The sequence below is a fragment of the Chinchilla lanigera genome, unplaced genomic scaffold (assembly GCF_000276665.1).
Source record: "Chinchilla lanigera isolate Chin_1 unplaced genomic scaffold, ChiLan1.0 scaffold00012, whole genome shotgun sequence".
Taxonomy (NCBI): Eukaryota; Metazoa; Chordata; class Mammalia; order Rodentia; family Chinchillidae; genus Chinchilla; species Chinchilla lanigera.
This window is the reverse complement of record NW_004955413.1, coordinates 21,719,490-21,731,583: the sequence shown is the minus strand read 5'-3', so window position 1 is coordinate 21,731,583 and position 12,094 is coordinate 21,719,490. Positions and strand designations below refer to the sequence as shown.

The 12,094-nt window shown below is 44.0% G+C and overlaps 1 protein-coding gene across 1 annotated transcript in view; it reads left to right on the top strand.

The window, feature by feature from the left end:
* Positions 1–11,973: 11,973 nt before the first annotated feature.
* The window catches only part of Itpr2 (inositol 1,4,5-trisphosphate receptor, type 2), a gene marked incomplete in the record, with an annotated part of 429,938 nt that continues 429,817 nt past the window's right edge, over positions 11,974–12,094 (top strand). Inside the window, 1 exon segment of the mRNA XM_013511399.1 lies at positions 11,974–12,094.

The following is a 12,094-nucleotide window of genomic DNA, read 5'->3' as shown; positions in this document are numbered from 1 at the left end:
GGAGAGGGAGGGAGAGGAGAAGGAAGGAGGAGAAGGAGAGGGGAAGGAGGTGGAGAAGGGGAAGTGAGGGCAGGGGAGGGAGGGGAGGGGAGTGCAGCGGAGAGGAGGGGAATGTAAGGGCGTGCTTCCAAAGCCTTACTTCCTCCCCTGCTATTCCTGCCACTTCCCAATATCCCATTCATTTATGAGTCCGTACAGAGATGAATGCATTCACTAGGTGAGAGTCATCACCCAGTCACCTGAAGGCCCCACTTCTGAACACTGCGACACTGGAGACTGACCCTTCTAATTGGCTACAAACTGACTCAGTCACGGGTTCAAACAGTATGGGGAGATTCGGTTTTGGAGAAAAGGGAAAGCTGATGCTTCCATTAGTTTGGGGAAGAAATGGGTAGATGTTTAGAAGTTGAACAACGTGAAAGTGCCTGATGCAACATAGACTGACAAGCCGTACCAGCAGTGAACGTGGATGGTGCCTTGAGAGATGTGGTATGGACTGGTGGGATGGGCTGCAGCGGGCTGGGGGGTGGGAGTGGACAGAATGAGATCTCTCTTCCCATATTCCCACTTTTTATCCAAGAATAAGCTGACATAAGAGTATAGATAAAGCCAAAAAAAATTATTGTAGAAAATACTAATGTCTAAAAGACAAATGATTTTAAACTCTAAGAATGCAAAATAAAGTAAATGTATATTTATAATATAGCCACCAAAAACCCAGTATGGTGGAGCTTTACATAGATAAGTGTGTGCCTGCGTGCCAGGGATGGCAACTATCAACAATGCAGGCAAAAAAAGGGGGGGAGGGGCTGGGGATTTAGCTCAGGGGCACAGCGCCTGTCTGGCAAGTGCAAGGTCAGAGTTTGACTCCCAGTACCGGAAAAAAACAAAAAAAAAAAAAAAACAAAAAAAAAAACCAAAAAACCAACGCAGGCAAATATGAAATGACTCCAGGAGCCCCATGTTTCCTGTGACCTGGGGATGGAGGAATGGTGACTTGCAGGGAAAACAGCATGTTTTCCAGTAGCAAACAGAACAGACACTCTTAGTAGGCACATTTTCCTAATCCACTACCTCCTGCCTATCCTTTACATGCACACACTGCCATCACTTGCACAGTCTCCTAGAAACTTTACACTATAGAGACAGCGTCTTTCTATTTTTTTGCAGTACTGGAGAGGGAACCCAGGGTCTCTAAGGTCCTAGGAAAACACTCCATCACTGAGCTACATCCCAGGGCCATTCTCATTTGGAGACAGGGTCAGGCTTGCTGAATTGCTAAGGCAGGACTCAAACTAGTGATCCTCCTGCCTGAGGTAACCAGGAACCTGGGACCACAGGCGTGCACCATTGTGCCTGTCTTGAACGCAGACTCTTATATAGTCTATGAGGAAGTGAGGGTATAGTCAAAACCCGTGTCTTGTTAGCTTAGTTTGCAGACTAACAGGACCAGGAAGTGACAAGGAAGGCAGGTGTCTGCCCTTTCAGGGAACCGAAAGTCACTGTCAGGCAACGGTAGAGGATGTACTGCTGGAAGGGAAAATTTTGAGCTTCCTTTAGTGTGACCCTATTTCAACAGGAAAAATACTGAATGAGATTTAAGGAAGTCCTGTAGCATTCTGAAGAGAAGATGCAAGATCTGTGGAGTTTGGAGGCTGAGTCTAGAGCCCCTAGATTTGGCAGTGTGTCAGAAGCTCCCACTGAAAAGGGTTTAGCATTTTATCTCCCTGTCAATGTTTCTGTCATTTATTGCTAGGCTTTATTTAATACAGTGCCTGCTCCAGTCTGATAAGCAGAGATTGTAATACAGACTGAAGCCAAGTTCTTGCTCAGCCTCATGAATGTCACTGAGGCAAAAATGGTAACAAGTTTAGTTGCAACACCTTCCTGGAACTTGGTACCCAGAAATAAGCAGACTCCAAACACTGATAAGGTCGTCATGGAGAGCTACACTCCAATCTGAACTGTGCTTCTGCCAACAAGGGTAGATCTGAATTCTACAGACTTCTTCAATTGCCACATACACTTTTTTTTATCCCACCGAGATGTCCTGAAAGATGCCGGGAGATACCGCCCCGGCCAAAGTGAGTTACTGCAGTGCCGAGGAGCTCTACGTGCTGTTTATGTTTCTCAGTGGAGAAAGTGATGAACATTTTCTCAGAATGTTCATTCACAGGGACAGATCAGCTGCAACAAGAGTCCATGGCCCATCACGTCTGTGCAGCCGAGTCCGGTGAGTGCGTCTTCGGTTCTGCTTCTGCTCTCTTGTGTCATTATGAGATCGCCTGGAGAAGCCTTCCATGTGCTGAATTTCTTCTACAGGAATTTTTCTTCTTAAAAGCAAACACTATTAAGTGTTGAATGTTATTTTTCCCTTTAAAAATCATTCTCTCTAAAGCATCAGGAAAGTAAAAAAGTCTACCCATAGTTTTTTCATGCCAGTCTTTTTTCTTTTATGTTGGTTTTTTTTCTTCCCCCTCAACATTATGATTGTACTCAATGCAGAACTGGTTTTTTGTTGTTGTTGTTTGTTTGTTTGTTTTTTCAGTTCTGGGGATTGAACCCAGAGCCTTCACACTGAGCTACACTCCTGGTCCTTTTTGTGTTTTACTTTGAGACAGTGTCTTGCTAAGTTGCCCAGGTAGGACTTGAAGTTACAGTCGTTCTGGAATTAAAGGCATATACTACTGAACCTCGCTATATTCTGTAAATATAGAACATTTATCATGTTTTGGTTTGTTTTTTTTTTTTTGGTCTTTTTGAGACAAGGTCTCTCTATGGAGTTCAGGCTGGCCTTGAGCTCACTTTGTGGCCCAGACTGGCCTCGAACTCACAACAATCTTCCTACCTCAGCCTCCTGAGTGCTGGGATTATAGGCATGTGCCACCAACCACACCTGGCTATCATTTTAAATGATAGTTTTTAAAATCACCATATAAAACATTTTATACATTATTACATAAAACATTATTTATTTATTTACTTACAAAATTGCAATTCAAATCTAGGGCATTACATATGATAGGCAAGTGCTCTACAACTGACCTATACCCCTACCCCAATATTATATATTCTCAGTAAGAATCACTAAATACGTTCCATGTCAGCCACTGTAGCCTACATCATGAATATGCTACTGTTCAATTTTTTCTCTGTTTCTAATGTTTTTCTTCATTATTAATACTATGATAACTGTAAATGTGAACTAAGTATTTTTCTTACTTAAAATTATTTCCTTGAGCTATATTCCATATTTCTATTTAAAATGGTTGTATGTAATATGAAATTGATTGTTTGGCTATCCACCTTAGTTAGAACGTTTAAAAACTTCTTTGCTAATCTGATGCATGAAAAGTGATATATGATTATTTTATTACTTTTATTTTTTCCTGTAATCAGGTTTTTGCTTATACAATTTGTTGAAAATAGATTTCCCATTTTGTTGTTTTGTTTTTAATTTTGCTCAAGTTTTGACATAAAATTCACTTCATATTTTGCTTTATGTTTTTATATGAACCCATTGACTTGATAGGACATCAACTCATTTTAAAAATACATGATATGCAAAAACTGTTAAGTTTATATTCTCCAATCTAAATAAATAATCATCTCAACAACATTGAGAACAATCCTGTGGTTTCTTATTGGTTTTGTTGCTTCCTTTAGCACGTAGTGGATGCTTACAAAAATCAGGCCTGTAGGTTGTGGCCCTGTGGCTGTAGGTACAAGTAACTGATACAAGACAGCTGTTTCCACCTCCAGGCATTGGCTCTGGGAATGGAAGGTCTTGTTTCCAAAATCACCCCTCAGGAGATCCAGGCTTCTGGACTCTCTGAAGTTTACTCTGCTGGTATCTTGTAAATGTGCTTAGCCTTTAAACAAACACCTGCAACTCGCCGCTGTGAGTCCCTTTGATATTTACTTGGCTGTCTGTATTATGACCTATCTGCCTCGGAATGACTTGAAAATGGAGAAAAGTCCATCAGAAAGAAGCGCATTTCCTAGCCTTTGCCTCAAGCGAGTGAAAAATAGAAATATTATGACTGGGATCCAGGAACGATTTCCTGGTGATAATCTTAGTACTGGGGTATGTGTGGCGGGGAGGAGGGGAGGGAGATAAGAGAAGTACGGTGAGATTTTTTGCTTTAAACAAGTGGATGATTTAAAGAAGTCATCAGGATCCACATGCCTGAAATTATGCACAAAACCAGGCACACAGCCTTGCAGTTCAAACCACTTCTACAATGAGAGGAAAACAAGGTAACTTGTGGGAAATGAGAGAACAGACTTCAGGAATTTCTTCTTGGGTTTGTGCTTCCTATGTTTGCCCTTTTCTGAGCTATCCTGCTACTTTTGCTTTCCTCCCCCACCTCGCTAGTTTGGTAAGCTTGGGTGGGTTTCTTAACTTCTTTAAGTTCCAGTTTCTCTGTAAACTGGGATGGATAACAGCAGTTATCTCGTGGGGTTACTAGGGAATGTATGCGGAGTACCCAGCACAGAAACTCAAACATCACAAAAGTTGCTCATGTCCGTTCCATTTCTTACAGCTCATTCTTTCCCCTCTACCAAAACTTGCTCTCCAGGTCTCATTCCCATTGGCATTTAGCAATTGATAGGTTTTTTCCCATTTATTAAGCCAGGGTTAGCATTCCTGAGGTCAGCTTTCAAGAGCAGTCCAGCAGTCCCAAAGGACCTTGGAATTGGGACTATACTTCATGTCCTCTCTCTTTGGAGTTTAGACTTTTCACTGCTCAGGCAGCCTTTCTTATGGATGCTGAAGTCTACAGAAGAGGTAAGGGACAGTGGAAAGTCTGCCTTACGTCTAGCCATTATCACCCACGGGACCACAAGCATGACAGTGTTCTCTGGTGTTAGATGGCAGTTTCTCTGTGGGTTTTATCTGCTCCCTTCTGTGAGGAGATAAAAAAGCTGTCAGCTGTGGAAGGCTGTGTTTTCATGCAATATTTGAGGGTGGTTTTGCAGCACCAGTACCAGGCTGGAAATGTAGCTGCAATTTTTTTTTTTTTTTTGATCTTAAAATATGCTTTTCCCTGTTAAAAATTGACTTTTTTTCATATACACTAAAAAATTCTAATATCCCTGAATGAGAAAAAAATTTCATAAATTACCAAGCATTTACTGTCATTTACAGAAGGGACTGATGTATAAGAGCTGCTGGCCCAGAAAGAGTCCCTAGAGACGAACCTGGGTTGGCACGGTCAGTTGTCTCTTCTTGTGTAGGTTACAATATCTCTGATGCTTGGGCTTTTAAGACCTTTATTGCTTTTCTGTTAGGTAATTCTGTTAGGTAATTATAGTAGTACCTAACTTTTATTGAGCACTTACTTCACGCCAGGCACCATCATACCAAGCCCTTTAAATATATTTTCTAATTTAAACCTCGGTAGGGTCACATGAGATAGGCCCCATTAGGTTCCTCACTTTACAGATAAGGAAAACCAGGCTACTGAGGTATTTGCATGAAGACTGGCAAAGGGTAAACTAGTGAGCTAATGATATCACTGAGGCTTCTGAGGTGCTTATGTCCTTAACTACCGTGGTGCATAGTTACAGGATTCTGTTAAGTAACTGATAAATGTTCACCTTGAAATCTGCCCGGCAGCATGAAAATACACTAGGGGAAGAGTCACTGCAAATTAAAGCAGGCAGGATTGGAGATATTCATGTATTTTATCTCAAAACTTCTGATTCTTTCATGATATCAAGACTGGGCCATTTTTTCCCTTCTTCAAAAAATGTGATAGATCTCAACTTTGATCATGATTTTTAAAATTCCCACAGTTTGATAAATTGTGGTAGCTCTTAACGCAGAACTTCGCGTTACACCATGCCTCTTTCTTTTCACTTATAGGCCCTTGTTGAATGTGATGCCTGGGTCAGGTATAACCATGAGTGACTCAGCAGCAAATAATGTGAACGTTTTTCAGACCTATGACCTTATGAAGCACATTGGAGTAATATTTTAATAGGAAGTTAAACCGATAGTTTCATTGAGAGAATCAGGGTAAAATAAGACCAAGATATAAGTTTTGAAGGGAAATATTTGAACACTGAGGATACAATGCTGAAAAATCCTTTTCCCAAGTTAGATGTAGTACTGGTTCCCTGCAGTCCTGCCTACTCAGGAGCGGGGACAGGTGGATCACTTGCACCCAAGAGTTTAAGACCAGCCTGGACAGCGTAGTGAGACCCTGTCTGAACATAACCTAAAACAAGCTGGGCGTGGTGGTGCACGCCTGTAATCCCAGCACTCTGGGAGGTTGGGACAGGAAGATGGCAAGTTTGAGCCCAGCCTGGGCAATTTAGCAACTTAGGGAGACACGGTCTCAAAAAAAAAAAAAAAAAAAAACAAAAGAAAACCCAAACCACCAAACAACAATGACAAAGAGAAAAAAAAAAAAAAAAAAAGGCCTGGGGATGTAGCTAAATTCAGAGGCTCTGGGTTTAGTTCCTAGTACCAGAAAAACAAAATCCTTCTTCCAGGACATAAAACAACTGGACTGTTGGAGACATGAATGTTTGGAATGAGCTGATGCTATGTTGTGTCCCATGCAGCCCTGGTACAGGGAAGAGAAGACTGAAGTCAATCTCTGGCTTTGCAAACAGAGAGATTAAGGGTGAAAAGATTGGTTGGACAGCATTTTTAGCAGAAAAATCAGACTTGTTGCTGGCTTGAGAGTGGGTTTCATTTCCAGTGTTTTCTCAGGTTAAAAGAGGCGGGGCACATCATCAAAAAAGATCTGGTTTGGGATCATTCTGAAATTCCTGTGCACCAGACAAGGCTGTGACAGTGATCAAAACTGATACCACCAATGAGGACAGATGGATGCCGTGCCCTTGAGGTGAGGGAACCTGAGATGAACACCACCTCTTATCTAGTATTCTGGCAGGGAATTCTTCATATCTAACCCAATTGTGAAGAAATGCAAGGCAAACCTAGCTGATGGATTGCTTATAGATAAATGGCCTGTATTCTTTACTAATGTCAGTGCCACTAAAGACCAAGTACAGCTGAGGAATTGTTACAGACTGAAAGACACTAAAGAGATGTGACAAGAATGTCAAATGTGGTCCTGGACAGGAGCCTGACCTGGAGGGAAAAAAATGCTCTAAAAGATCCTATTGAGACAACTGACATTCGAATGCAGGCAGCAGTTTAGGGAAGTTTTTTTTAAAATCAATATTGAATTTCCTAATTTTAATAGCTGTACTTTGGCTATATAACAGACTTTTTTTGCTCTTAGGTACTGGATACATGACATATTAAAAGGTAAGTGGGTACAAGGTATGCTGTTTGCACTCAAATGGCTGTGAAAATAAACTGTATGACTATAAAGGTAGCTGTAAAATATAGGTAGCAAATTATAAAAATTGCTGAATCTGTTCTTATGTATTAATTTTGTCATTTTTTTTGTAAGCTGGAGATTATTTCAAAATAAAAGTTAAAAGCAAGTCATTTTCTCAGCAAGATCTTCCCAGTAACCAAGGTTTATTTGAATCCCACATTCCCTCAGCCCTTGTCCATAGACAGCTGCTCCCTTTAGGAATGATGGCAGACCCCATCCCAGAATGGCTGAACTGGAATCTCAAGGGTGAGGCCCAGGATTTGTATTTTAATGAGCTTTTTAGAGGGGTCTTGTGCATACTGAATCTGAAGCCCTGATTTAAGGCTCTTGGAATTCAGGAATAATGCTACACAATGGCGGGGGGACGTGGGGATTGCAGAGACCACGCGATCTACCTCACAGGGTGCTGAGATAATATTGGCTGAAAACCATCATATTCTCCCCTGTATTATCTAAGTTTTTCCTTTTAGCTTGAACCCAGAGGCTTAAGGACACATTTTTAATACAAAACTTCACAGGAAGGATAAATGACAAATGTATATTTAGAGAATGAATCCACAGAACTCATCCTGGTAAATGCAAAATGGTTATAATGAATTTGCAGAGTTTTCTTTTCAGTACTGCGACTTGAACCCAGGGCTTCCTACATCCTCGGCAAGTGATCTACTACTGAGCTGGTTGTCCATTTTCAAGCTGGTTGCCCACTGAGCTGGTTGTCCAGCCCTGCTGGTCCATTTTAAACCTGGTGAGGAGTGACAGTCCCACTCCTTTGTCTCCATAGAGGATATTTTGGAAAGAAACCTGAAGAGGAGTATCTATACGAGGAAGAGCGTGGTTTTGAACTTCCTGAGCAGAGGCAACTTGGTCAGTCAGACTTGTTGATGTGGCTGACATCGGAAAAAGGAACTGGTGTATAGGAGAGATTCACAGAAAGAGAGGAATTGGTGGAGCAGCTCTTCTGTTCTTTGGTGCGGTAAGGAGGTCTGAATCTAGGGCTGGCTATGTTATTTGCAGCATGCAGTGCAAAATGAAAATATGGGAGTTCTTGTTCAGAAACGATCAAGAATTTCAGATGGCACCAACAAAACATCAAGTCAAGTGTGAGGAACTTCTAGGCACGGACCCTGTGCAGAGGTGGTGTTACCATGAAGAAGACTTCCTGATTTCCCATAGTCTAAAGGAGGTCAGATTCACCAGAACTTCACCCACGAGGGTACGCTCCCATGGGGGACATTCTTGAGGTGGAGCCCAGAGACCTGGAAGTCAGGCTGGGGATTGAAAGGACTGGTACACCACAGAGTTCCCTCAGAACCAATAGAAACTTCACCCAAGTCCCAACAGAAAGCCAACATCTGACACCCCCATGATAAGAAGCCCTAAGCAACCAGTCAACTCGTTTAGCCTAACGATCTGTGATAGTCCAGAGGGGACTAAAATCACACACATAGCTCAGGGTAATATGTTTATTCTTTTAATCCTGGTCCTACTTCCCCATCCAACACTCAAGGGGCTAACGTGTGAAGACACAGGGACAGCAGCAAAAGAGCAGACCACATCCCTTCCATACTGTGAGTCATCGCTTTGAAAAGGCCAGACAGAGATGAGACCAATGTTTGAAACTAGAGTAGAAGTCGTATGTATGTGTGTGTGTGTGTGTGTGTGTGTGTGTGTGTGTGTGTGTGTGAGAGAGAGAGAGAGAGAGAGAGAGAGAGAGAGAGAGAGAGCATGTGGCTGGGTGTGAATTTTTAATAAGTAAAAATATTCTAAATCCAAGGATTCCTCTTGAAATAGTATTAGAGAACAGAACATGTAGAGTCGATATGGCATTGTTGCAAGGGGGAAGTTACATAACCTCATACTTTATTTGTATCTCATGAAGCAGGGGGCTCAATAATCCAGTTACCAGCACCTGCCTGGCAAGTGCAAGGTCATGAGTTTGATTCCTGGTACCAAAAAAAAAACTAAAAAATGAAAAACCAAAAAATGAAAAACCAAAAACCAGTTACATTTTACAAATTATGTTCACCGCAAGGGAAAGAAAGAGAGAGAGAGGAAAGCAATTTGTGAAAGACTCAGCTGACATAATAGGTGGAGAACCTTTTCACTTCTAGAATTGATCTGAGGCTATCTGCGTTAACACTGAATATAACTTACCCTGAAAACACTGCCAAAGGAAGAGCTCCTTACTGGAAACTTATTCTTAATATATTCACTCCTTTGAGAGTAAACATTTCAAGTATTACACCCTGCTCTATTTATTTATTTATTTATTTAATTTTTTTTTTTTGTCTTTTTGAAACAGGGCCTCGCTATGCATTTCAGGTTGGCTTGAGCTCATTTTGTAGCCCAGGCTGGTCTCGAACTTGGAATGATCTTCCTGCCTCAGCCTCCTGAGTGCTCGGATTACAGGCATGCACCACCACTCCCGGCTTCTATTTATTGTTTCTCTGTATAGATTTTTTTAGGTCATGATTACTGGGGTTTTCGCTGAAGTTACACATAGCCTCAGAATAGGAGACTGTGGGCTATTTGGTTAGACTGATGTTCACAGCATCTACAGGTGTCATCCTCAGTGGTAATAAAAACATTGCAACATTAAACGAGTCTACATTAGTGTGTTATTATTTCATGTACCTATCAAACATCCATTGAAACTCTAAATGGGCACTCCTACGCCTCAGGAGGGATAAAACATGAATTAGCCACCAACTTCATTCTTAGGATGCTTCTAGTTTGGCAGGACTTGAGATGTTCAGAAATAACAAGAAAAGCTGGAAAGTGCTGAGAGGAAGCTTAACAAGGATGTGCCCTCATGCCTGGTCTACAGTCTGGGTTTTAGGTGACCCAGTCCAAAGCAAAGGCGCATACCCCCTAAACGTGGGTCCATGGCTTGACACTTCTGTTAGTTAGCTCGCCCAGCTGCTCATTTTATTATGCCTTGTCCCCAGATACTTTCAGGAAGCCAAGGACATTCTTGCCTTTGACCAATAGTTGTCGAGCAGCCAGCGGCTGTGCGGCACAGGCCTGTGTAGTATGGTGAAACACAGGATGTAATGCCTGACTCCCTTGGATAAACAGAACCCTCCATTTCAGGGTTATCATCTTGTTTCATCTCAGGGTTGGTTGTTTTTTTTTTTTTAAGCAACTCATGGCCAATCTCTTGAAGGCGCCCAGCAGTAATGTGTCTATAGAAAGGGGAGGACCTCTACCATGTATCAGGCATTTCTGAGTTGCTAAGTAACCTTTTCCAGGGAAGAACCCAGAAGTAAGGCGATCTCTCAACTGCATGCTAAGTCAATGACTGCGTCTGCAGCTTATCTCAGGGTACGCAGCCTTTGTACAGGGGAATGCCCACATTTGCTATCCATTCTCCTGTATCCTGAAGGCTTTCTGAATACAAACACTTGACTATTAAGCTTATTTTTCTTTTATAGCCTATGATGTGATTATAAAATGAAACCAAAAGCAACCCTGAATGGTAAGACCTGGGTGACATCTGAATTGGAAGTTGCAACGTGGTCAGTTGCACAATCTGGCACACAACCCTCTGTACGCCCAAAGTTCCTTTGCCTTTGTGCAAACCTTGCTCTGCAGGGACTGCTTAGCTAGCAATTCTGAGATCGAGTGGCCAATGTGTCACAAGGCACACCGAGTTTGCCTCTCCCCGGAGTAGGGCAGAAGGCTTTTATCACGCACAAGCGACCGAGAAGCCGCGCAAACGCGTCCCGCCTCCAGAGTTCCTTAACACCACCAGGCTTTGAGAGCCATCAGCTTTGCAAGCTAGCAGGCCAGGGCCGTGGTGAGGCGGTGAGAGTGGACTCCTGGAGGTGGACGTTTAACCTCAGAGTTAAGGAAGCGCTGGGGGCGAGGCCTTGGAGGCTTAGAGAGGCGCAGCTCTACCCAGCCTTCGCCGCCAGCGGTTGGCCGCAGAACTGCTGGCTCGGCCAAGTGACACTGACCTCGGGGGAGGCTGGCATACACCTGGACAGGTGCCGACAGGCCAGGTTTCACTAACGCTAAACATCTGAGAAAAACGAAAGGAAACAGAACCGCACGCGCCACTAGAAATCTTCTTTCTTTCCTCCCCTCCCCGCTTCTTCCTTTCCTCTTTTTTACATTCTTTATTACACACTGTCTGTAGTTTTTAATTTGTATGTTTGCCTTTATTTCCACCCCTTCCTCCCCTTTGGTCAGCAAGTTACCCGCCTCCAACCCATCCCACCCCGGGACCCCCTTTTCGTGTCCAGGCGACTCGCCGGCTCCCTCCCGGTCCCCCGGTCCCCTGTGCATGCTCGATCGCCACCCTAGTTCTCACCTCCCGGCTCCTGCGGCTCGGCTCGGTCCTGGGCGGGACTGTCCCGCCCCCTCCCCGCCTGGGGTCCCCGCTGGCCCCGCCCCGGGGTGGCACCGTCCCGGTTCCGCCCCCGGCTGCCGCCGCGGGATTGGCCGCCGCCCTCCCCGCGCCTCTCGTCCCTCCCGATGGGCACAGCCACCTGGACCCAAAACTCTCCGCGGGGACCGCGGGGCTCCGCGACTGCAGCGCCCAGGGAGGCGGGGAGGCGCGGCGGGGAGGGGACGCGCAGGGAGCGGCGGAGGAGGGGCGAAGGTGTCACGGAGAAAACTTCGGGAGGAACAGGAAACCTGCGGGGAGGCGGCGGGCCGGCTTCTGGGGCGTCCGGAGCCGGCTCCCCCCGCGCGGAAGCGGGCTGCGCCCCGACATCCTCGCC